Source organism: Callithrix jacchus, chromosome 4 (genome assembly GCF_049354715.1).
Source record: "Callithrix jacchus isolate 240 chromosome 4, calJac240_pri, whole genome shotgun sequence".
In the NCBI taxonomy this organism is placed as follows: Eukaryota; Metazoa; Chordata; class Mammalia; order Primates; family Cebidae; genus Callithrix; species Callithrix jacchus.
The window spans coordinates 170,494,970-170,518,858 of record NC_133505.1 but is presented as its reverse complement, the minus strand read 5'-3'; positions in this window follow the sequence as shown (position 1 = coordinate 170,518,858).

Genomic DNA, 23,889 nt, shown 5'->3' with positions numbered 1-23,889 from the left:
GAAACACTGAAGCCAATGGATGTTGCTTTAAACTTATCAAGGGCTAACCTCTTTTGCAAAACTCTACCTTTGCCTCAATACATAAGGAACTTTCCTAAGCACTAGATTCCTTTAAAATTATATGTTACAGGGCAAAAATAAAACTTGCCAAGTTATGCATTGAATGTGACAACCTTCAGTGCATTTGGATGTTTCTAAGAAATGTTTTTTTGTGTCTGAGACAGAGTCTCGCTTTTTTGCCCAGGCTGGAGTGCAGTGGTACAATCTTGGAGGCTCAGTGGCTTGGTGACTCACCTCCGCCTCCCAGATTCAAGCAATTCTCCCTGCCTCAGCCTCCTAAGTAGCTGGGATTACAGGTACTCACCACAACCCCCAGCTAATTTTTGTATTTTTTAGTATAGATGGGATTTCGCCATGTTGGCCAGGCTGGTCTTGAACTATCTGCCAGCCTCAGCCTCCAAAAGTGCTGGGATTACAGGCGTGAGCCACTGCGCCCAGCTGAAATGTTTTCTAAATTACATTTGGATTTTCTGCATGCTAAGAGAAACAATTTGCATGTCATCCACAGACACATGAGAATTCCAAGCTGTGTCAGAAAAACTTCATAAACATTTGGCATGTCAAATTTTATGCCTAAGCATCAAAGGAAAAGTAGCTTACTCATGGTTCCGTATTTAAGATGTCAGCCAGTCAAACCAGTGATGGATGATCAGAGTGCTGCTTTCATTAGAGAGAATGAAGGAAATGTTAGGCAGACTTTGGAATGCATAAATAACCAAATGAGAAAGACACAGGGGAAAGTGTGTAAGGATGCCCTAATAAATGTGGAATCAGTTCTCTTTTAACATTACACAGAAAGGCAGTGCCGATGAAACACACACACTAGTGTCAAGTCAGTCCCTCCTCATGAAATTCCGTAACTGTGTGACTTAGGGCCAGTCACAAACTCTGATCTGCCTTCTCATTTATAAAGTGAGAAGAGTGATATCTCATTCACAGGACTACTGTGCATATGAAAATAAGTAAGTACATGAAAATCTATTATACTTGTGAAAAGTTTGTTCTGTGAGAGGCAATTAGAAACAGTCGCAAAATAAATGTAATGAAGCCCAGAATGGGCCAGGTTCGGTGGCTCACTCTTCTGTAATGCCAGCACTTTGGGAGGTCCAGGCAGGCAGATCCCTTGAGGCCAGGCATTTGAGACCAGCTTGGCCAGTATGGTGAAACCCTGTGTCTACTAAAAAGACAAAAATTAGCCTGGCATGATGGGTGTGCCTGTAGTCCCAGCCACTTGGGAGACTGAGGCAGGAAAATTGCTTGAACCCAGGGGCGGGGTCTGCAGTGAGCTGAGATCATGCCACTGACTCCAGCCTGGGCGACAGAGTGAGACTCCGTCTCAAGAATAAAAAAAGTCCAGAATGTAAACCGCTAATGCGATTCAGGTTAATGTAAAGCTGTGAATGATGGATTCTAACTGTGATGCTTCTTCATATGATTCCTTCCTTTTCTGAGTGTTGAGCTAGGATTCCATCTGTAGAAGGAGGACTAGACCATTTCTATTTGCACACAAAATCTGCTTCTTACGGCAGGCTGAGTCACTGAGTACCGTCCTACCTGACAAGCTCCGGGGGCCAGCCCAGTTCAGATCTTCCGGTCCTAGGGTAGCCTCCCTCCCTCACTGCTCCTGCTCCAGGGACAGCCTTGGCTACCAAGCAGTGGAGGGAACCACCCAGCCCTCCCGCCCTCTCGGGGCCCTACTCAAAGGAAAACTTTCTGACACTTTTTACATTTTGCTGTTTTCAGTGACCATTTTTTTGTTTCATCTCACTTTTCTACTTTCTTTTGATTTTCTTGATTTCAGATTTTTATTAGTTGGCGATCTTAGGTCATCTTTTCTGTGTGTGATCTCTACACATCTCATGCTTTTCTTTTGCAGGATTGCTTTTCTTCTCTTCTTTCTTCAACTTGGTTCTTCTCTTCCTCGTCTTTCTCCCCCTCTGTGCCTTCTCCCAGGGCTGATACAGGGCCAGTGCCAAGGGCCCCCAATACTTTAAGGAGCCTTCAAAATATTTTAATTTCTCTTAAAATCAGAAGAAAAAAATGGATGTTGGGGTTAAACAAAATATTTTCATAAACAATATTGATATATTAATCTTTATACCAAGAGTCATAAAATAATTATGTAATTGTGAATACAGTCTTTATACAGAAGAAGTAACCCACATATAGTCTCCAGAGCCCACGTCGTGCGTCCTTGCCTTCTCCCTCTACTCAAACGTACCAACACTTTTACTTTTACAATAAAATTCACTTCATCATATTTTTTATTGTTTTTCCCAACAACAGAGTCAAGGGTTCACTTTTCCGTGTTCCCATAGCACCTTGAGTATAAATATCTGTTACAGTAATTACTATAATAATACCAATTATCCTTTCATGAGCTCTGGTGGACTGTAAACCCTTGACATGGCTAACCCTATCTTACTTACCTCTATAGACAATCCGTTAATGTTTTACATACAAACACATGAGCAGATGAATCAGTAAATAATCGGTGATTTGTACATGAAGCACTACTCTCCCTTACTGAAATGTACACACCCCATCCACTAGCCATGACTTGTCACGAGCTGGGAGGCCCACAGGGCGGAGTAAGATGTGTCTCCTCTGGTTTAGAAATGTAGGGGTAGGGGGTGAAGTTGTTGGTGATGCCAGAGGACTGCGGGCTGCTGTAGACAAGGTGATTGGAATTGAGGACATTTTTGGTGAGTTAAGTCAGCTTCTCCTTTGTGTCCTGTTTGCCAGTGGAAACTTCCTCTGAAGGAGCTAACTTCCTAGGAATCAATATCTATTTCTGCATAACAAACCAACCCATTATTCACACTCATTGATGTCCAGTTAACTGAGGCAGCAGAAATACCAGGGGAAGAGTCTAGCCCTGGCCCACCCTGCGGCCACGAGGTCTTAGTGGACAGGCAACTGTGAACCAGATGGAGGATGTTTAAGATGGAAAGGAGGGAGCGGGAGTGAATGTCAGAGAGGAAAAGGCCTGGGTCTGCGGACATCACACCTCCAACATCACCGTGATGTATGGAGCCCTGTTTTTCAAAGCTCAAGTGACATTTCTAAGTTTCTTATTATTAACCTGACACCGTTTTAAAGCACCACATGCACTTCCGAACTGGGTAATACAGAGAGAAACGGGGTACAATAGTACTACTGAAAAGAATCTGAAATGAGGATTTTGAGCTCTTGAGCATAAGCAAGTGTCTTGGTAGGTGAGCAATTCAAAACCTCCCACTGGAAAAAAAAAAAACAGGATCCCCTAAATAGGGACTCATGTGAATGCGTGTCTGCTAAAGAAAAGCTGCAACTTTACAAACTCAACTTGGGGAAAGAAGAAAGTGCGGTTTTCCCTGTAGAACTTATGGTTCCCATAGCTTCTTTTGTTGCAGTAAAATTATATTCATTAACAAAGCCCCTGGGCCAGCAGCCATGGCAGAGTGGCAGTTGGAAGTAATGCCCCGGAATGAGATGAAAATTGATTCAAGGGTCTGTACAATTTCAGGGCCTAAAAAAACTGAGATATTAAGCAACGACTCCAGCATGCTGCACACCTTGCAGAGACTCCTGCTCTCACACTCACGGAGAATCCAAGCCACTGCCTACTCTGCAGCTGCCCCTCAGCTCAGCCTCCTCCATCAGCAAAGCCTGGCCTCAAAACGCAGAGTCTGACCACCCTGGCAAGGCTCGAAAGTCAAAATAAGAAAATGCGAAAATAGATGAAAAGCCTATTCTGACTCTTCTACCAGAAAGGAAAAGTGGAACTCGTTAGCAGTCTTTATTCTTTCTTTCTTTTACCAAACTGTGTCAAACTCTGTGCATCTGGCCCTGGGAGCCCTTGAACTGAAGAAAATAAACATGCAAGACGGTAGGTGACCGCTCATGCCTAGAAGGCGCGCACGGAAAAATGCATGAAAGGTGAATGTGTGGCACAGAGGCGACGAAGGCTAGAGTCCCCATCCGCAGTCCACAGACAGACAACACAGCCTTGACCCTCCAGGAGCCCCTCCCTCCGCAGCTCCTCCTGAGCAAGCCAGCGCCTCACTCCACTGCTTCTCACTTCTCACCTAGTGTTCCGTATGTCTAATAATTCGAGCTGGGAAAGACTGGTTTGACTGGTTTGACTATTTGGGGTTCACCCAGTAACCCACATGCTTAAGGCTCTTTGAAGGTCCTGCAGCGGCTGCTTTCCGGCACAGATGAGGACCTCGGAGTGACCGTGTTGCTTGAATGTAAATGCGAGTTAATACAGTGCCCCAGTGTGTCTGTTAACTGGGCTAAAGATTTACATTTTGAGGTTGAACTTTCCCTCTCTATTAAACCATTCATTTCATAGGCTGGGCAAGGAGAAAACTCCCAGGCATATAGACAAGGTGACCTCAGTGCTGGCCGCAGTCGAAGACTTCCCAGTGACAAGCGTTTTCTTCCAGCTTTATTCTTCGTTACTAATATGTTTTTGAAACTATTTATGACCAGCACAGAAATAAAACCCACTTGTGCTGCCTCATTAGATCTTACAGTAAATACTATTTTGCTTAGCTCTGAACAAGAAATCTTCCCTGAGTTTTCCCAGGTAATAATGCGATAGGTTTAAAGGATAATCACGAAAAACAAGAATGTTTAAGGCTTTCCATAAATAAACCCAAAAATATCATAAGAAGATAAAAGCTGCTGCTCTGTAACAAAAGCCTAGGACTTTTGCTAGCCTTGTTAGAACCATGATACAGAAATTGGGGGCCACGTTTTTCAGTTACAAATAAAACTGGCACACAAGTGATCATTGGCACAAGGCGCCTTGCCTCCCAAAATGATCCAGCTTCATCTGTGTTTCCCAGTCTGTTGCTGGTCACTCCTGGCGGGAAGCCCTGTGCGGACGAACACCTAACAAATATTCACTGATGATGACAACTTATATCTGCCCTGAGACTCAGACAATACCCTGGCCTGTCTGATGTCACTGGCATCACGCCACCCAAATCGCAAATGCAAGCAGCAGGTGGGCGCTGGAGCAATAAAGGAGCATGTGTGGCCACAGGAGGGGCACTGCGGGGCCCTTCCCTGCCCGAAACCACTGCGACCTGCCAGCTGTGAATGGGAATGGGGTCGGAAAGAAGGAAGGCTCCTCGGGAGCTTCCAGCAGGGCATTCAGCATTTCAACCTGCCCGGGGAATTTCATTAGAGTGTCACAAGCTGAGAAATTATTTCAACACGATAGTTCACCATGCAAAGATGCACACTTACAATCTTTTACATTTCAAGTATTTTATTGGGGGGGTGTGAAAGGCACTTCCATAAGTACATATAATTTCTGATTTTTAAAAATTTCAAATATGAAAAAGTACCAAATAAATTATATTCAGCAGTTCTGGTAAGAATGCAATATCTTATTTTTTATAAGTAGATTATTTTGTTAGAGAGTGTTATAGTAACTCACTTTCCCCTTAGAAATCCTCCCTGCTTATAGATGTTAGCTAAGCTCCATTAGCACAAAAGCTTCCTGTCTTTTTTCTCTAAAGATAAAAATATCCTGCTCATAGTTTTAAACTCGACAACACAGCAACAAAAGCCCTAAACTTCTCCCTGCAGCAGCACCCTAATGAAATCTAACTGGAAAATGATAAAGCGACAGAAATCCCAGGCTTTGAGATATTTTTAATTGCCAATTTTCCTCTTGCACTGAGGCATTAATCCTTGAAGAATAGAAAAGTAGACTTGCCAATAACCCAGCAGAGAAGGGGCATGGGAGTAGGAGAAGGAAGGAGGCACATAATGGTGGGAGAACACCCCGTCTCTCCCCCGAAGCCTCTATTGAATCCACCCTGGCCCCCACCCTGCCTGCCCTCCTGGGCCTCCCCACCTAGTAACTGGAAGCCAGCCCAGAGCAGCATTGGTATTCAAATTAGTCTGCCAATCTCCGCCTGGCACAGCTCTTGGTGGCCTGTCAGTACATGGCTGGAAGACAAGGTACCAGATCTCAGAGCTGGGGAGATCCAGCCAGATTTCAAACCCACCCGGGAAATGTGTCATCAGCCCATCCACAGGAGGTCTTGAGGCGGGGAGTGTTTTCTTCTCCATAGTCTTTATTTTTATTAAAACGAAACAAAACAACAACAACAACAACAAAAAACCAAGAAGACAATGCATCTCCAACGGAGATTTAAAAAGACAGAGGAAGGGGGGTACACAGAGTCAAGCGAGGCATTCAGCGCTAAACATCGGTTTCCATGGGAACGAGAGCTGCTTTGTGGAGCTCCAGCAACTTCCCACTCGCTCTCCCCTAGAACCGGGACCACAGTCCCTGGCATTGTATTTGTGTGGCCAACTTTTCTTTTTTCTCATTCACTCCTCCTGCCTCTGCCTATCCCCAGCAACAACCCCCATCGCCACACAAGCCAAAAGGAAAGGAGCTTCAGAGGTCTGGCTGGATTCAATCACAAAGCACAAAAGGGCCTGGGCCACAGGGAGCCCCCTTGCTGCCCAAAGGACCCTGCCATCGCTTCCTCTCCTGCCTCATTTTTCATCCCCTCGTCAAGCAGCTAACGAGTACTGTTTCTTAACTCTTTTCCTGCATAACATACACACATTGTGCATCAGTTTTAAATTACATTTACATGTGCATAAAATGCTCTGGACACATGGGATTTTTTTTTTTTCCTGATGGAGTTCCACTCTGTCATCCAGGCTGGAGTGCAGAGGCGCGATCTCGGCTCACTGCAATCCTTGCCTCTCGGGTTCATGCAGTTCTGGCTCAGCCTCCCGAGTAGCTGGGACTAAAGGCACATACCAAGACGCCCAGCTAATTTATTTTTATTTTTTTTTTCTCTTTTAGTAGAGCCAGGGTTTCACCATATTGGTCAGGCTGGTCTAGAACGCCTGACTTCAGGTGATCCACCCGTCTTAGCCTCCCAAAGTGTTGGGATTACAGGCGTGAGCCACCGCACCCAGCCAGATTTTTTTTTTAAATAGTAATAACCTAAATAGAAAATGGTCATTGTTGAGAGAAGCATGATTTTAAAGCAAGCTTAGTAAATTGTCAAAATGGTGATGTGTTCTGTCGGGGGGCCTGTGTGTGTACACTAGAGGGAGACTGAGAGAGGAACTTTTACAAGGTCATTCATTCCTGCCTACCTTTGACGAGGGGTGGAGTTCAGGGTTCAAACACTGTGAAGTCAGGAAAAAACCCAAAGTGCTCCTTCTCCATTTAACTGGATACCTTTAATTTGGAGCTTCTTTTTCCTAATTTATTTTGACTTTTAAATTTAAAAAGGGAAATATTTATAAATCTATTGCTCGGAAGCTGCCATGCAAAACATTTTAACACAGAAATCCTCATCATTTTGCTAAGTGTCACAACTTTTTTTTTCTTTCTCTAGATAATGTCATTAATTTATTTTATTATATATTTTTAAATTTTTTATTGCATTTTAGGTTTGGGGGTACATGTGCAGAACATGCAAGAAAGTTGCATAGGTACACACATGGCAGTGTGTTTTGCTTCCTTTCTCCCCTTCACCCACATTTGGCATTTCTCCCCAGGCTATCCCTCCCCACCTCCCCCTCCCACTAGCCCTCCCCTTTTCCCCCCAATAGACCCCAGTGTTTAGTACTCTCCTCCCTGTGTCCATGTGTTCTCATTTTTCATCACCCGTCTATGAGTGAGAATATGCGGTGTTTCATTTTCTGTTCTTATGTCAGTTTGCTGAGAATGATGTTCTCCAGATTCATCCATGTCCCTACAAACGACAGAAACTCATCATTTCTGATTGATGCATAATATTCCATAGTGTATATGTGCCACATTTTCCCAATCCAGTCTATCATCGATGGGCATTTTGGTTGATTCCAGGTCTTTGCTATTGTAAACAGTGCTGCAATGAACATTTGTGTACATGTGTCCTTGTAGTAGAACGATTTATAGTCCTTTGGATATATACCCAGTAATGGGATTGCTGGGTCAAATGGAATTTCTATTTCTAAGGCCTTGAGGAATCGCCACACTGTCTTCCACAATGGTTGAACTAATTTACACTCCCACCAACAGTGTAAAAGTGTTCCTTTTTCTCCACATCCTCTCCAGCATCTGTTGTCTCCAGATTTTTTAATGAATGCCATTCTAACTGGCATGAGATGGTATCTCAATGTGGTTTTGATTTGCATCTCTCTGATGACCAGTGACGATGAGCATTTTGTCATATGATTGTTGGCCTCATATATGTCTTCTTTCGTAAAGTGTCTGCTCATATCCTTTGCCCAATTTTGAATGGGCTTGTTTGGTTTTTTCCTGTAAATCTGTTTAGTTCTTTGTAAATTCTGGATATCAGCCCTTTGTCAGATGGGTAAACAGCAAAAATTTTTTCCCATTCTGTTGGTTGCTGATTCACTCTAGTGACTGTTTCTTTTGCCGTGCAGAAGCTGTGGAGTTTCATTAGGTCCCATTTGTCTATTTTGGTTTTTGTTGCCAATGCTTTTGGTGTTTTGTTCATGAAGTCCTTGCCTACTCCTATGTCTTGGATGGTTTTGCCTAGATTTTCCTCTAGGGTTTTTATGGTGCCAGGTCTTATGTTTAAGTCTTTAATCCATCTAGAGTTAATTTTGGTGTAAGGTGTCAGGAAGGGGTCCAGTTTCTGCTTTCTACACATGACTAGCCAGTTTTCCCAACACCATTTGTTGAACAGGGAATCCTTTCCCCATTGCTTGTTTTTGTCAGGTTTATCAAAGATTGTATGGTTGTAGATATGTTGTGTTGCCTCCGATGCCTCTGTTCTGTTCCATTGGTCTATATCTCTGTTTTGGTACCGTTACCATGCTGTTTTGATTACTGTAGCCTTGTAGTATAGTTTGAAATCCGGTAGTGTGATGCCCCCCGCTGTGTTCTTTTTGCTTAGAATTGACTTGGCTATGTGGGCTCTCTTTTGGTTCCATATGAAGTTCATGGTGGTTTTTTCCAGTTCTGTGAAGAAAGTCGATGGTAGCTTGATGGGGATAGCATTGATTCTGTAAATTACTTTGGGCAATATAACCATTTTCACGATATTAATTCTTCCTAACCATGAACATGGAATGTTTCTCCATCTGTTTGTGTCCTCTCTGATTTCGTTGAGCAATGGTTTGTAGTTTTCCTTGAAGAGGTCCCTTACGTTCCTTGTGAGTTGTATTCCAAGGTATTTTATTCTTTTTGTAGCAATTGTGAATGGCTGTTCGTTCTTAATTTGGCTTTCTTTAAGTCTGTTATTGATGTAGAGGAATGCTTGTGATTTTTGCACATTGATTTTATATCCTGAGACTTTGCTGAAGTTGCTTATCAGTTTCAGGAGTTTTTGGGCTGAGGCGATGGGGTCTTCTAGGTATATTATCATGTCGTCTGCAAATAGAGACAATTTGGTTTCCACCTTTCCTATTTGAATACCCTTTATTTCTTTTTCTTGCCTGATTGCTGTGGCTAGATCTTCCAGTAGTATATTGAATAGGAGTGGTGAAAGAGGGCATCCTTGTCTAGTGCCAGATTTCAAAGTGAATGCTTCCAGTTTTTGCCCATTAAGTATGATATTGGCTGTTGGTTTGTCATAAATAGCTTTTATTACTTTGAGATACGTTCCCTCAATACCAAGTTTATTGAGGGTTTTTAGCATAAAAGGCTGTTGAATTTTGTCAAAGGCCTTCTCTGCATCAATTGAGATAATCATGTGGTTTTTGGTTTTGGTTCTGTTTATGTGGTGAATTACGTTTATAGACTTGCGTATGTTGAACGAGCCTTGCATCCCTTGGATGAATCCTACTTGATCATGATTAATAAGTTTTTTGATTTGCTGTTGCAATCGGCTTGCCAATATTTTATTGAAGATTTTTGCATCTATGTTCATCATGGATATTGGCCTGAAGTTTTCTTTTCTTGTTGGGTCTCTGCTGGGTTTTGGTATCAGGATGATATTGGTCTCAAAGAATGATTTGGAAAGGATTCCTTCTTTTTGGATTATTTGGAATAGTTTCAAAAGGAATGGTACCAGCTCCTCTTTGTGTGTCTGGTAGAATTCAGCTGTGAACCCATCTGGACCTGGGCTTTTTTTGTGTGGTAGGCTCTTAATTGCTGCCTCAACTTCTGCCCTTGTTATTGGTCTATTCATAGTTTCAGCTTCCTCCTGGTTTAGGCTTGGGAGGACACAGGAGTCCAGGAATTTATCCATTTCTTCCAGGTTTACTAGTTTATGTGCATAGAGTTGTTTGTAATATTCTCTGATGATGGTTTGAATTTCTGTGGAATCTGTGGTGATTTCCCCTTTATCATTTTTTATTGCATCTATTTGGTTGCTCTCTCTTTTTTTTTTAATGAATCTGGCTAGTGGTCTGTCTATTTTGTTGATCTTTTCAGAAAACCAGCTCTTGGATTTATTGATTTTTTGGAGGGTTTTTCATGTCTCAATCTCCTTCAGTTCAGCTCTGATCTTAGTTATTTCTTGTCTTCTGCTGGGTTTTGAGTTTTTTTGATCTTGCTCCTCTAGCTCTTTCAATTTTGATGATAGGGTGTCAATTTTGGATCTCTCCATTCTTCTCATATGGGCACTTATTGCTATATACTTTCCTCTAGAGGCTACTTTAAATGTGTCCCAGAGATTCTGGCATGTTGTGTCTTTGTTCTCATTGGTTTTGAAGAACTTCTTTATTTCTGCCTTCATTTCATTGTTTATCCAGTCAACATTCAAGAGCCAGTTGTTCAGTTTCCATGAAGCTGTGAGGTTCTGGGTTGGTTTCTGAATTCTGAGTTCTAACTTGATTGCACTATGGTCTGAGAGGCTGTTTGTTATGATTTCAGTTGTTTTGCATTTGCTGAGCAGTGCTTTACTTCCAATTATGTGGTCAATTTTAGAGTAGGTGTGATGTGGTGCTGAGAAGAATGTATATTCTGTGGATCTGGGGTGGAGAGTTCCGTAAATGTCTATCAGGTTTGCTTGCTCCAGGTCTGAGTTCAAGCCCTGGATATCCTTGTTGATTTTCTGTCTGGTTGATCTGTCTAATATTGACAGTGGAGTGTTAAAGTCTCCCACTATTATTGTGTGGGAGTCTAAGTCTCTTTGTAAGTCATTAAGAACTTGCCTTATGTATCTGGGTGCTCCTGTATTGGGTCCATATATGTTTAGAATTGTTAGCTCCTCTTGTTGTATTGATCCTTTTACCATTATGTATTGGCCTTCTTTGTCTCTTTTGATCTTTGTTGCTTTAAAGTCTATTTTATCAGAGATGAGAATTGCAACTCCTGCTTTTTTTTTTTGCTCTCCATTTGCTTGGTAAATCTTCCTCCATCCCTTTATTTTGAGCCTTCGTGTATCCTTGCATGTGAGATGGGTTTCCTGGATACAGCAAACTTATGGGTTTTGGATTTTTATCCAATTTGCCAGTCTGTGTCTTTTGATTGGTGCATTTAGTCCATTTACATTTAGGGTTAATATTGTTATGTGTGAATTTGATACTGCCATTTTGATGCTAGCTGGCTGTTTTGCCCATTAGTTGTTGTAGATTCTTCATTATGTAGATGCTCTTTAGCATTTAGTGTGATTTTGGAATGGCTGGTACTGGTTGTTCCTTTCTATGTGTAGTGGCTCTTTCAGGAGCTCTTGTAAAGCAGGCCTGGTGGTGACAAAATCTCTGAGTACTTGCTTGTTCGCAAAGGATTTTATTTCTCCTTCACTTCTGAAGCTCAGTTTGACTGGATATGAAATTCTGGGTTGAAAGTTCTTTTCTTTAAGGATGTTGAATATTGGCCCCCACTCTCTTCTGGCTTGTAGAGTTTCTGCTGAGAGATCTGCTGTGAGTCTGATGGGCTTCCCTTTGTGGGTGACCCGACCTTTCTCCCTGGCTGCCCTTAGTATTTTCTCCTTTATTTCAACCTTGTTGAATCTGACGATTGTGTGCCTTGGGGTTGCTCTTCTTGCAGAATATCTTTGTGGTGTTCTCTGTATTTCCTGCAATTGAGTGTTGGCCTGTCTTGCTAGGTGGGGGAAATTTTCCTGGATAATGTCCTGAAGAGTATTTTCCAGCTTGGATTCATTCTCTTTTTCACATTCTGGTACGCCTATCAAACGTAGGTTAGGTCTCTTCACATAGTCCCACATTTCTTGGAGACTTTGTTCATTCCTTTTTGCGCTTTTTTCTCTGATGTTGGTTTCTCGTTTTATTTCATTGAGTTGATCTTCGACTTCTGATATTCTTTCTTCTGCTTGGTCAATTCTGCTATTGAAACTTGTGCATGCTTCGTAAAGTTCTCATATTGTGTTTTTCATCTCCTTTAATTCATTCATATTCCTCTCTAAGTTATCCATTCTTGTTATCATTTCCTCGAATCTTTTTTCATTTCTTTTTTCAAGGTTCTTAGTTTCTTTGCATTGATTTAAAACATGTTCTTTTAGCTCACAAAAGTTTCTCATTATCCACCTTCTGAAGTCTAATTCCATCATTTCGTCACAGTCATTCTCCATCCAGCTTTGTTCCCTTGCTGGTGAGGAGTTTTGTTCCTTTCTAGGAGGCGAGGTGTTCTGGTTTCAGGTGTTTTCCTCCTTTTTGCACTGGTTTCTTCCCATCTTTGTGGATTTATCCACCTGTCGTCTGTGTAGTTGCTGACTTTTCGATTGGGTCTGAGTGGACACTCAGATTGTTGATGATGAAGTATTTCTGTTACTTGGTTTTCCTTCTACCAGTCTAGCCCCTTCACTGTATGACTGCTGAGGTCCACTCCAGGCCCTGCTTGTCTGGGGTGCACCTATAGCAGCTGCGGAACAGTAAGGGATGCTACCAGTTTCTTTTTCTGCTATCTTTGTCCCAGAATGATGCCTGCAAAATGTCAGTCTTTTGGATATAGAGGGGTCAGGGAGCTGTTTGAGGAGACAGTCTGTACTTTATAGGAGCTCAAGTGCTGAGCTGTGAGCTCTGTTGTTCATTCAGGGCTGTTAGGCTTCTATGTTTAATTCTGCTGCAACATAACTCATTAAAAAAACCCTTTTTTTCTCAGATGCTCTGTCTGGGGGGGGTTGGGGCTTTCCTTGTGAGTGTCCGCCATGCTGTCCTGCCCAGCTAGGAGGCAGTCTAGTCACTATTTGCCTGCCGAGGCTCTGCCTTGCTGGTGTGAGGTTTTCCCTGTTGCTGCAGGCTCTGCCCTTCTGCTGCAGTCTCTGCCCTGCAGTCACGGGCTATGCCCAGTGGCAGAGTCTCTCTGTTGTAGCAGGTTGCCTCGGCAACAGCGAGCTGCATCAGCAATGGGCGTGTACCTCAGTAGGGGCGGTTTGCCTCGGTAATGGCGGGCACCGCTCCCCCACAGAGCTGCGGCCTCAGGGAATCCCTCCACGGGGAGCATTTGGAATCACCGTTTTGTTTGTCCCACTGCGCTACCCCAAATGCTGTCACCCTGGAATCTCCTGGGCTGGCTCACTGTCCAAGTCCCATTCAGTCTCAAGTTCAGCCGTCCCAAGTCTCAGGTTGCTGGCCCAACAGGGCACCCGGACGAGCGTGCTTTGTGAGTTCGGCGCACCGCCACAGTGCAGGCCGCCTCCACACTGGCCGCCGGCTGCGCCTGCCAAAACCTCTGCCTGGTGTCCCGCATCTCCTCTATACCTAGGAATTTCCCCGTTCTGTGGGCAAACAAAGATCCATCTGGAAATGCGGCCCTGACTCACCTCCTCCGTGCATGGACTGCGAGCTTCAATCCTGGGTTGTTCTCACAGAGCCATCTTGAGTCCTCCCCACAACTTTTTTTAATGAAAGAAAAGGCATTTTTTTAACACTGTTCATAAATCACCGCTAAAATATTTAGTGCTACAAGTTTGTTAGGTTTCAAAGGCACACCTTTCTTGAAAAGCTGTACAGAATGCTTCAAAGTCTACCTGAGCAAACCCCCTGTCATTCACAGGCAAGCTTTTGGATTCAGACGTGTGCATTTTGTAAGTATTTATTTAGGAGATCTGCAATTCATTTTCTTCTGCAAGATGAAAATGTCGATTTTCATCATTTAAATTCAAACTTGTAAAAAAAAAAAAAGTTCAGCCTATTTATGTGTAACTGAGCTACAATCTTGCCATTTTGAAAGGTTTTTTGGACTATATGGCATGAAAGGAGTTATTAAATATTGAGAGCCATTTAGAGCTTTTGTGAATAAGAAATATGCTTTGTCCATAAAAGCCAGAAATCATTTTAAATCCATCTTTTCCCTCATTCACCTCCCTCATGAACATAATGCCTCCTTATCACAAAGATGTTAGGACACTGGCAATTGATTCTTTCACATTCTCACAACTCACCTATTCTGTCTTCTCCCACAGAATTGTTCAGGATACACTGAAAACATTATTTCTCAAAATCTGCAGCAGATGCAAACCCTGAGCTTGTTGCTTTACTTCCTGGGTTGCCAGTACATACGCTGCTCCCTTCCCTCCTGTTCCTTACTCCCCTCCTTCCCAGCAGGAGGCACTGAGTCAGGACACCTGCAGACCAGAGCGTACCAGTGACTAGCAATAACCAAACTCTTTACAGTAACTAGTAAAGAGTTTCTCCCACACCCACTGGAAATGAACCATCATTTTTGCTATTGTTTGGTTCCAAATATTCCCACTTCCCTGTCAAAGACACAGCCAGTGAGTTTTTCCCTGTAGAGCACCTCCCTTGACCCTGCTCTGCAGACCTTGGTCTGTGCTTGTCCAGTGAGCGTCACACCTCGGTGGGATCCCATGTGAGTCCAGGGAGGCAGGTTAAGGGACAGCTGCACACATCATTGTTGTTAAAAGCACTGCTGTGTTCCCTAGTTGATTTGAAGGGGGCATGAAGGAAGTGTGCCCCTCCTTCTGTCTCCAGGAAGAAATGCTTCCCCTGGCTTAGAGTCCCCTAGGGCTCTGGTCCCATCAGGGTCTTCCTTCTATGTTCTATGTTCAAAGCCCCCATCCCCAGACCCCCACCCCAGGCCCTGCCACTTTCAAGCACTGGCCCTGTTCCCCCTGTTACAGGAAAGCTGTCCCAATCCAGTCCCCAAGAGAGGGTTCTTGGACCCCCCCCACAAGAAAGAATCTGGGGTGAGTCCATATAGGAATAGTAACAGCAAGTTTATCAGGAAAGGAAAGGAATTCAGGACTGACCACTCCACGGGCAGAGAAACAGTATGGGCTTCTCAACTGATTCTACTTATTGATTATACACTTGACCATATACTTCCTGATTACATGCTCAACAAGGGCCTATAATCATTCATGAGTTTTCCGGGAAAGGCCTGGGCAATTCCCAGAACTGAGAGTTCCTTCCCTTTTTAGGCCATATAGGGTAACTTCCTGACATTGCCATGATATTTGTAAACTGTCATGGCACTGGAGGGATTGTCTTTTAGCATGCAAATGCATTATAATTAGTGTATAATGAGCAGCAAGGACGAACAGCTGTCACTTGGGTCACTATCTTGCTTTTGGTGGGTTTTAGCAGGCTTCTTTACCACATGCTGTCTTATCAGCAGGGTCTTTGTGACCTGTACCCTGTGCTGACCTCCTGTCTCATCCTGTGACTAAGAATGCCTTAACCTCTTGGGAATGCAGCCCAGTAGGTCTCAGCCTCATTTTACCCAGCCCCCATTCAAGATGGAGTCCCTCTGGTTCAAATGCCACTGACACCCCTGCTTTGAAACATGGGCAAGTCTCTTGAAGTCCCAATAAGGTTTTCACTGGGCTCTACTGCATCTTCTATTTACCTTCTCTAGTCACACACCATAAAAGTCATCCCAGAGAAACACTGTAGCCACCAGGGAGTCTCACACTCACAAGGCCTGGCATTGGAAGACAGCTGGAGGTCAGCAGAGCCATTCTTCCTTCCTTCCCCTCGGGATATAATCTTGAGTGGGTGGCCTGAAGTCACACTGCCTGCTCCCTCTCTTTTCCCCTCAGCCTCTGTGGCCTCCCTCCCACTCCCACCAGTGCACAAAACCACCTTCCGGAAGGTCTTCCTTCTGCTGCATCCATGACCCATCAGAAGCACTTTGCTTTGTGCTTCCATGATGTTGGCATTTTCTGTTGCTTCCTCTACCTCTTTCCTTTCCTGAGTCCTCATCTCCTTCCTTCTTTCCTCTGTGTTTGCCCTCTGGCCTCACCTCTGCTCATTTAATTTCGACTCCAAGTCTGCATCTGTTAACAAACTTCTTCTTTCCTTAAACCTCCACAGCTTCCCTTCCTTACACCCAAACTGCAGCTTCTCCAGGTGAGATGCACCCGCACCTGGATTGTTAAAAAGGCCTTCCAACAGGTGAATTCTAAATCCAAAAGTTCCGTGGATTCTAAACAAGAGACTGACCTGGAGAATGCAAGAATATATGGTCTTTAAGAATAGGGACAATCTTCCTCAACTTGAATTTTCAGTCATGCCTAGCACATCACAGATCCACAAGAAACCCAGGGAAATCCTAGGCTTAGTGGACTCTAAAAGGCATACATGCATTCATTCAAAAATCCTCACCATGCACTAATAACCAATAGAGACACAGTAGCAAAATATATCAAATGGAGTCTCTGAACTTTTTGAAACTCCCAGGCAAGTGGAGACAGATATTAAACCGATAATCATTAAAGTAATTAATTATAATCAAATACAAGGTAAAAGCACAAGGTGCAGTGCAAATGACTAACAGCAGTGAGGAGCACAAAAGCCACCCGTGAAGAGCCTGGCTGGGACCTGAAGAGTCCCAAGGGTAAGTGGGCTGGGGAACCGGGGGGGGGGCTATGGGAGCAGCCTCATGGATGGGGGCTGGAAAGCACCTGGTGGACTGAGGTTTGGAAACTCCTCTGTGAGGCTGAGGGATGATATAAAGCGAGGCTGTGGTGCAAGGGGAGAGGCCTCAGTCATTTGAAGAAAGCCGGACTTCACGTAGAACGGCGGGACTCCACGAGACACAATGCATGACGGTACCTTCCAAGCTCCTTCCCATGGATTTGGGGTAGGCCACACCACTTCTCTATAGTTGGTGCCATAACCTTAAAATCTTCACAATAAACGTAGCAAAACTTAAAGATGACTGGTTGAAATGAAAAGGGTTTGCCATTGTTTGGCTCTGTGTCCCCACCCAAATCTCATCTCAAATTGAAATTAGGGGAGGGGCCTGGTAGGAGGTGACTGGGGCATGTGGGTGGTCTTCCTCCTTGCTGTTTTCGTGATAGTGAATTCTCATGAGAGCCAATGGTTTAAAAGTGTGTGGCACTTTCCCCCTCACACTTTCTTTCTCCTGTCCCCAAGGAAAAAAGATACCTGCTTCCCCTTCACCTCCCACCATGATTGTAAGTTTCCTGAGGCCTCCTCAGCAATGCTTCTGTGCAGCCTCTGGAACTGTGAGTCAATTAAAACTATTTTTTTCATAAATTATCCAGTCCCAGGTAGTTCTTTATAGCAGTGTGACAGTACACTGATACAGGCTTGAAATGAGAAAATGTTTGACTTTCCCATACCAGTAACAGGACAAGTTAACATTGCTATCTAAGACAATCACAGAGGCCAGGCGAGAAGGGGACAGCCTTGCACCTGAGCCCCGGGTGATGATGCACACAGAGTTCATGGTGACAAGTCCGTCTGTCTGTGCACATGTTCAGATCTGACAGCATCAGGTGTGTCGTGGACAGGACAGCCCCAGCCCTGTAAGAGTCATTTCCTTTTGGGCCCTGGGGATACAATCTTTTCAAAAAGAAGCTTGGAAAATGTCTAATCAGTACGCCAGTACAGCAAGACTTCTTGAACTGGTAGCCCCCAGAGCTTCCTGACAATACACTGCATCCAGTTAGCTCTCCGGGGATGCACCTGAGAACCCCTTAGGAAGACAGCACCATTTGCCTTCCACTTTTTGTGACCATGACCTCAAAAACACATACAATTTTACAAATTTACCAAAAAAAAAAAAAAAAGGAAAAAACAAACAGCCCTTCTTTGCACCTAACTCCTGCACCTGCCACCCATACGTTAATAAACAGAAGATGGCAATGTTTTACTTTGATCCCTCACTGAAACAATCTGGTTATTTTGTTTTTATCAACATCAAATGCACAGCTGCTGGGATCCTGTATGACTCAAATATCAAAGGCAACTTTCCCCAAATGGTCACACCAGCGAAAGCTTCCTGTACTTCTAATGTCCCTCTGTGGGTTGATTGGTTTCATTGTCCCACAGATAGGTCCTTCGTCATTTAATCAACCAGAATTAGCAATGTCAGGGTAGGCATTGATATTCATGCTCACTAAAAATAATGTTCCAAGAAAGGCTTTCGGATAAGGCGAGCTTCCAGATTACCAAGTTAAATAAGTGCATATCATTACTTTAAATTTGCAAGTACTTTAATGTTTTAAGAGTGTTTAAGAACATATTGGCCGGGTGCGGTGGCTCACGCCTGTAATCCCAGCACTTTGGGAGGCCGAGGCGGGTGGATCACGAGGTCAACAGATCGTGACCATCCTGGTCAACATGGTGAAACCCCGTCTCTACTAAAAATACAAAAAATTAGCTGGGCATGGTGGTGCGTGCCTGTAATCCCAGCTACTCGGGAGGCTGAGGCAGGAGAATGGCCTGAACCCAGGAGGCGGAGGTTGCGGTGAGCCGAGATCACGCCATTGCTCTCCAACCTGGGTAACAAGAGAGAAACTCCGTCTCAAAAAAAAAAAAAGAATGTATTGACTTCATCTGGTTCACTCATCATTTATTCAGCTTCTCTGCATGGCCTGCATCCTGAGAAATTTTGTGAAATGCAGTGTTATTACGCCATCTTAATCAGGATGATGTTTTCCAATTTAGCAATGTGTGGATTTGTTAGAATACGGGTTTGGCTGCTGTCACAGAAACCACAGATGACAGTAGCTTCAATAAGATGGAAGTTTATTTCTCCCTCATAAAATAGTGAGATGAGAGGAATACCTGGCTGGAAGGGCAGCTCCCTCCTCCTGCCTTGTTGCTCTGACCTCCATAAAGTTGTGAAAGGGAAATAAATCTTGGGACCCCAAAATCACCAAGCTAAAGGGAAAAGTTAATCTGGGAACTGCTTTGGGCAAACCTGCCTTCTATTCTATTCAACGTCATCCCTCTACTCAATGAGATGCATGCACATCTGATTGCTTCCTTTGGGGAGGCTAATCAGAAACTCAAAGGACTGCAGCCATTTCTCTCTTACCTACCTACCACCTGGAAACCCCCTCCCTGCTTCTAGTTGTCCCGCCTTTCTGGACCAAACCTACATACATTTTACACATACTGATGTCTCATGTCTCCCTAAAATGTATAAAACCATGCTGTGCCCTGACCACCTTGGGCACATGTCACTAGGACCTCCTGGGGCTTTCACAGGCACACATCCTAAACATCTTGAAACTTTCTAAATTGGCTGAGACCTCTCTCTCAGATATATGGGGTTCACAAGGTGTCATGCTCTGCACCAAAGCTGGCTTATCCCACATCAGTATCCCAGACAGCAGAAGGGAAGAGAAGGCACTGCCTGGAAGCTCCACACATCCCTCCCTATACACCCCACTGGCCAGGACTTAGCCTTGTGGGCAAACTGAGCTGCAAGGGACTCTTGGAAACGCAGCCTGGCTAGGCGGCAGCATGCCTAGGTAGAAATTCTAACATGAATGCGAGACAGGTAGTGTCGACAAAAAGAGACTCCGTGAACTATTATTTGAGGAGATTTAGTCTGAGCCAAATATGAGTGACAAATGGCCCATGACACAGCCCTCAGGAGATCCTGAGAACATGTGCCCAAGGAGGTGGTCAGGCTATAACTTGGTTTTATTCCTTTTAGAGACAGGAAAGGCATCAATCCATACATGTAAGATGTATATCCATTTTGTCGGGAAAGATGGGAAAACCAAAAACAGGGAGTATCCAGGTCACAAGTGGATTCAAAGATTTTCTGATTGGCAATGGGTTGAAATAGTTCATGGAAAGACATGGAACCAATTGAAGGGAATATCTGAGTTAAGGTCAGGGGTCATGGAGATCTAGGTTTTATCACACAAATGAAGTGCAGCAGGCTTCAGAGAATATAGATTGTAAATGTCTCAGACGTTAAAGAGTCTGTTCTGTCAGTCTTAAGGTCTCTGTTTTAATGTTAATGCTGGTCAGCTGTGCCTGAATTCCAAAGGGAGGAAGGGATAATGAAGCATGTCTTACCCCCACTTCCCACTGTGGCCTGAATTCATTTTTCAGATTAACTTTGGAATGCCCTTGACCAAGGGGCAGGCCCTTCAGTTGGTTGAGGCACTTCGAATTTTATTTATGGTTTATAGAACAATGGATTTAGGGGGTAGACCCAACAATCTGTATGATTGTTTTCCTATGTATCTTTATAAGTTTTTATAATGAAATAAGACTTTGCAGCACAACAAATATTGTTGAATTATTGAATATTGTTGAATATTGAGCTCCTGAACCAAATGTGGTGTGGAGAGGAAGCACTACTGTTTTCCTTATCTGCACTTCTTGTGCATCAAGAACCAGGACCAGAAGACCCACTTCCATGCCCCCTCTCCTAGAGTTGGGGGTGGGTCCCCCTTTCAATTAGGATGAGATTTATGCTTATACTACTTGTAAAAAGTGGCATGAGACAAGGAAAAGAAGTCCACTATTTAATTATGGCCTCGGACATACTGAGAAGATGGAGAGGAAAATGAAAGAGCAGAGAGTCAAAGGTAGAAATCTGTAGGCTGTACCCTGAGAGAGGGGGAATACTTCAGATGGGAGAGGGGAATACTTCAGATGTGTGAGGGGGACACAGAAACCAGGGCCACTCTTGCCACCAACCCCACTCCCTGATGTCCCCCTTGGGGATCTGGGAAGAGGTTTTTTTTGAGGCTTCTGTGAACTAGAGGATCTGCTGGTGTAATATGATTTCAGAGAGAGGCCTTGAAGTCTAGCTCTCTGGGGCTATTAGTGCCTTTATGTTAAAAGCACTGAGCTGAGAGTCAGAGGCTCTGCCATGTGGGCAGTCAAGGTTGGGCAAAATGACCCCACAGCAGCGTCCAGGACGCACAGGCTGTGCAGAGGCAGGAAGCAGCTGGGACACAGGAAGCCAGGCTGGGGCTGAGGAAAGCAGCTGTCCAAGCCAGGAGAGAGACCACCAGGGTGTATTGATATTTTCAAAAAATGTCATGGAAAGAAAATGCAATTTGAATTTTCTCCCTTTCTCCCACTAGTGGAAATAAAAAAAAATGGAGGATTGTTAAGACAAACACACAAAGCCCTGTTCTGAATACCACAGTTTCGTATAATACATTCCGCAAGGTAAACCTCAACTCTTGCCAAAAGTTTGTGAAGAAAAGACAGAAAGCATTCCACCCTTCAGTTCCCAAGATCTTACAATGAAACTATTTCCTCGCCTGACTAAAAGCAAACAAACAAGAATCCAGAAGAAGACAAAAGAAAAAAGTCTTGCAATGACTGCATTAAAAACAATGTATTTTCCGCATGTGTTACTAGGCACTCGAATGCCCTTTAGGTTTCATTCTGTGAAGTTTTCTTACTTTCCAATGTATGCAAATTCCAATTGAAAGTACATAAAAACACCTCTTTTTATTTTTTCTGCAGCAGAAATCAAACCTTAAAGATACAGTCGCACTGCATCGCTCGCCCATGTTCCTCTTGTATCTCTACTCTCTTGACTTCTCTGTAAACAGCTCGTCTCAGGTTTCCAGAAAACAAACTGTCTTTCCCTTGATCCTGACACATCCACAAGTGAGTAAGTCAATCTTCCTCCTTCTTCACACAACCAATCTTACTGAGTAACTCACCTACTTTTCTTAAGCCAAGCACTTCATTCCAATGACGGCTCAGGCTCCCACGCCCTCTCCATACACACGGGCTGATCCCTGTCATATTGTCCACGTCACTCTGTGTAGAGTGCTTTCAGGATTTTCCTCGACAAATTCAATAGCCCCTTTGAAGACATCCTCCTCCCCAAACTCAGTGGTATTGGATACAACAGGCCAAGCCCCTTCCCTTGCATTCTCCGTCTTTGGCAGCCCTGACCTATATTCTGGGGTCTCCTTTCTTTCCGGATGCCCCTTCTGTCTCCTTCATGCAGAGGTTCTGCAAAGATCCATCTCTGATGCCTGCTTGTGTTCTCTGTACCCTGTGGCTTCCATGATTCAACAGCTGTGTGGACAGGAGGGCTTCCAGGTCCTGAAGTCCAGGGTATATCCCCAGGAGGGACACTGTTGTATCACAGATAGGAGCATGTTCAGTATTACTACTTTTGCTGGATTGCTCCCCAAAGAGATGCAACAATTAACGTTCTCACCAGCAGTGTTCGGGGTGCCCTACTGCTCTGCCTAGACCCTAAGCTAGTCATGTCAGAGCTCTGGGTGTCAAATGACATCACACTCTTACCTTAATCTGCATTAAATCAAAAGGTTGAACACCCTTTCATATATTATTAGGTTATCTTTTTTTAATTGTGTTTATATAATTTTTCATTGCTTTGTTTTATTGAATTGTTGGATTTCATCATAAACTCTGAATGCTAATCCTGTGTGGATTCTATGCAAGTATCTTCTTCCAGTTGTCTCAGCCCTTCAGCCATCTCATTGCAAAGAAGTTTTAATTTTAATAATCTTTTAAGGTTTGTCCTTCATATATCATATTTAAGAGATCACTTTTTACTATAAGATCAGAGTATGTTCTCATTATCTTCTAAAAGTTTTACTGTTTTCATTGATTTTGGTGTGCAGAGGGAGGTAGGGGCATAATCTAGCTTTCTAAAATATAATAACCAATTTCCATGACGGTTAGTAAATTTATACCCTTTTCTCTGCCAATTTCGTGTGCCTTGCAGCCTAATGCCAGGCCCTCCATTCTCTTCCAACCTTCTACATGTCTACTGCTTCCGCCGACACCACCCTGCGCCATGCCTGCGGCTCACGCTGGAGCTGCTCCTTGCATAAGCACATCTTCAGCTGGACTTTATCTGAGGGAGTCTTTAGTAACCTTGGATGAAGATACAGAACTATAGCTTTTGTATTTATTTTTATCAGATGCTCCAGGAGTATTACCAGCCTAGAATCACTTTTCAAATAATTGTTTTGCCGTGTGGGCTCCTGGACCACGTAGGTAATATATATTTCAACCCTATAAGTAGTTTGAGGGCACTGCTATGCTTACAAAACCTTAGAGGAGATTATTTTATGTGCAGAACTTAAAACACGTGAGTTCCGTAGTGGCCTCCCTCCCTTGTGGGGACATTTTATTTTATTGAAACTTTCTCCTCTTGCTGTAGCCACTTGAGGATGCCCGCTTTAAGCTCGTGGTCTGAGATCTAACTTCAACCTCACTCATAGTTTCCAGAACTTACTGCTTGATGAGCTCAATTCTGCAATAAAAATATTTTTATATAAAATATATTGTCAAGATTGTCTAGGGGTTTACTGATGGAGGAATTTCAGATTATTTAATTCAAAATATTGCTGATATAAAAGTTAAGTGACTTACACTTAAAACTGTAACTTGAGGCACCCCTCTTCATCCTCATATCTCTGCCTGATTTGATAAATTCAGCAGAATGACCCATAAGCATCTCAAAATCAGTTGAACTTACCCCCATTTTCCTTCCAAAATAAGGTTCTGTTAGTGACATCACTCTCTTCATCCATACAGGTTCACTTCAATCTCAGTGCATTCACTGTATGTAAATTATGCATCAAAGATAGTGGGAAAAGATCACTGAGCATCCCTTTCTGGCCTCCAAAGCCAATAAATTCCAAACTTAGGTTTAATTAACCTCTGAAATGTCCAGTTCCACTGCTTCCTTTCTAGCCCCAGTGCTCACTGAGTATCAGTGCTTCTCATCCCAACCCT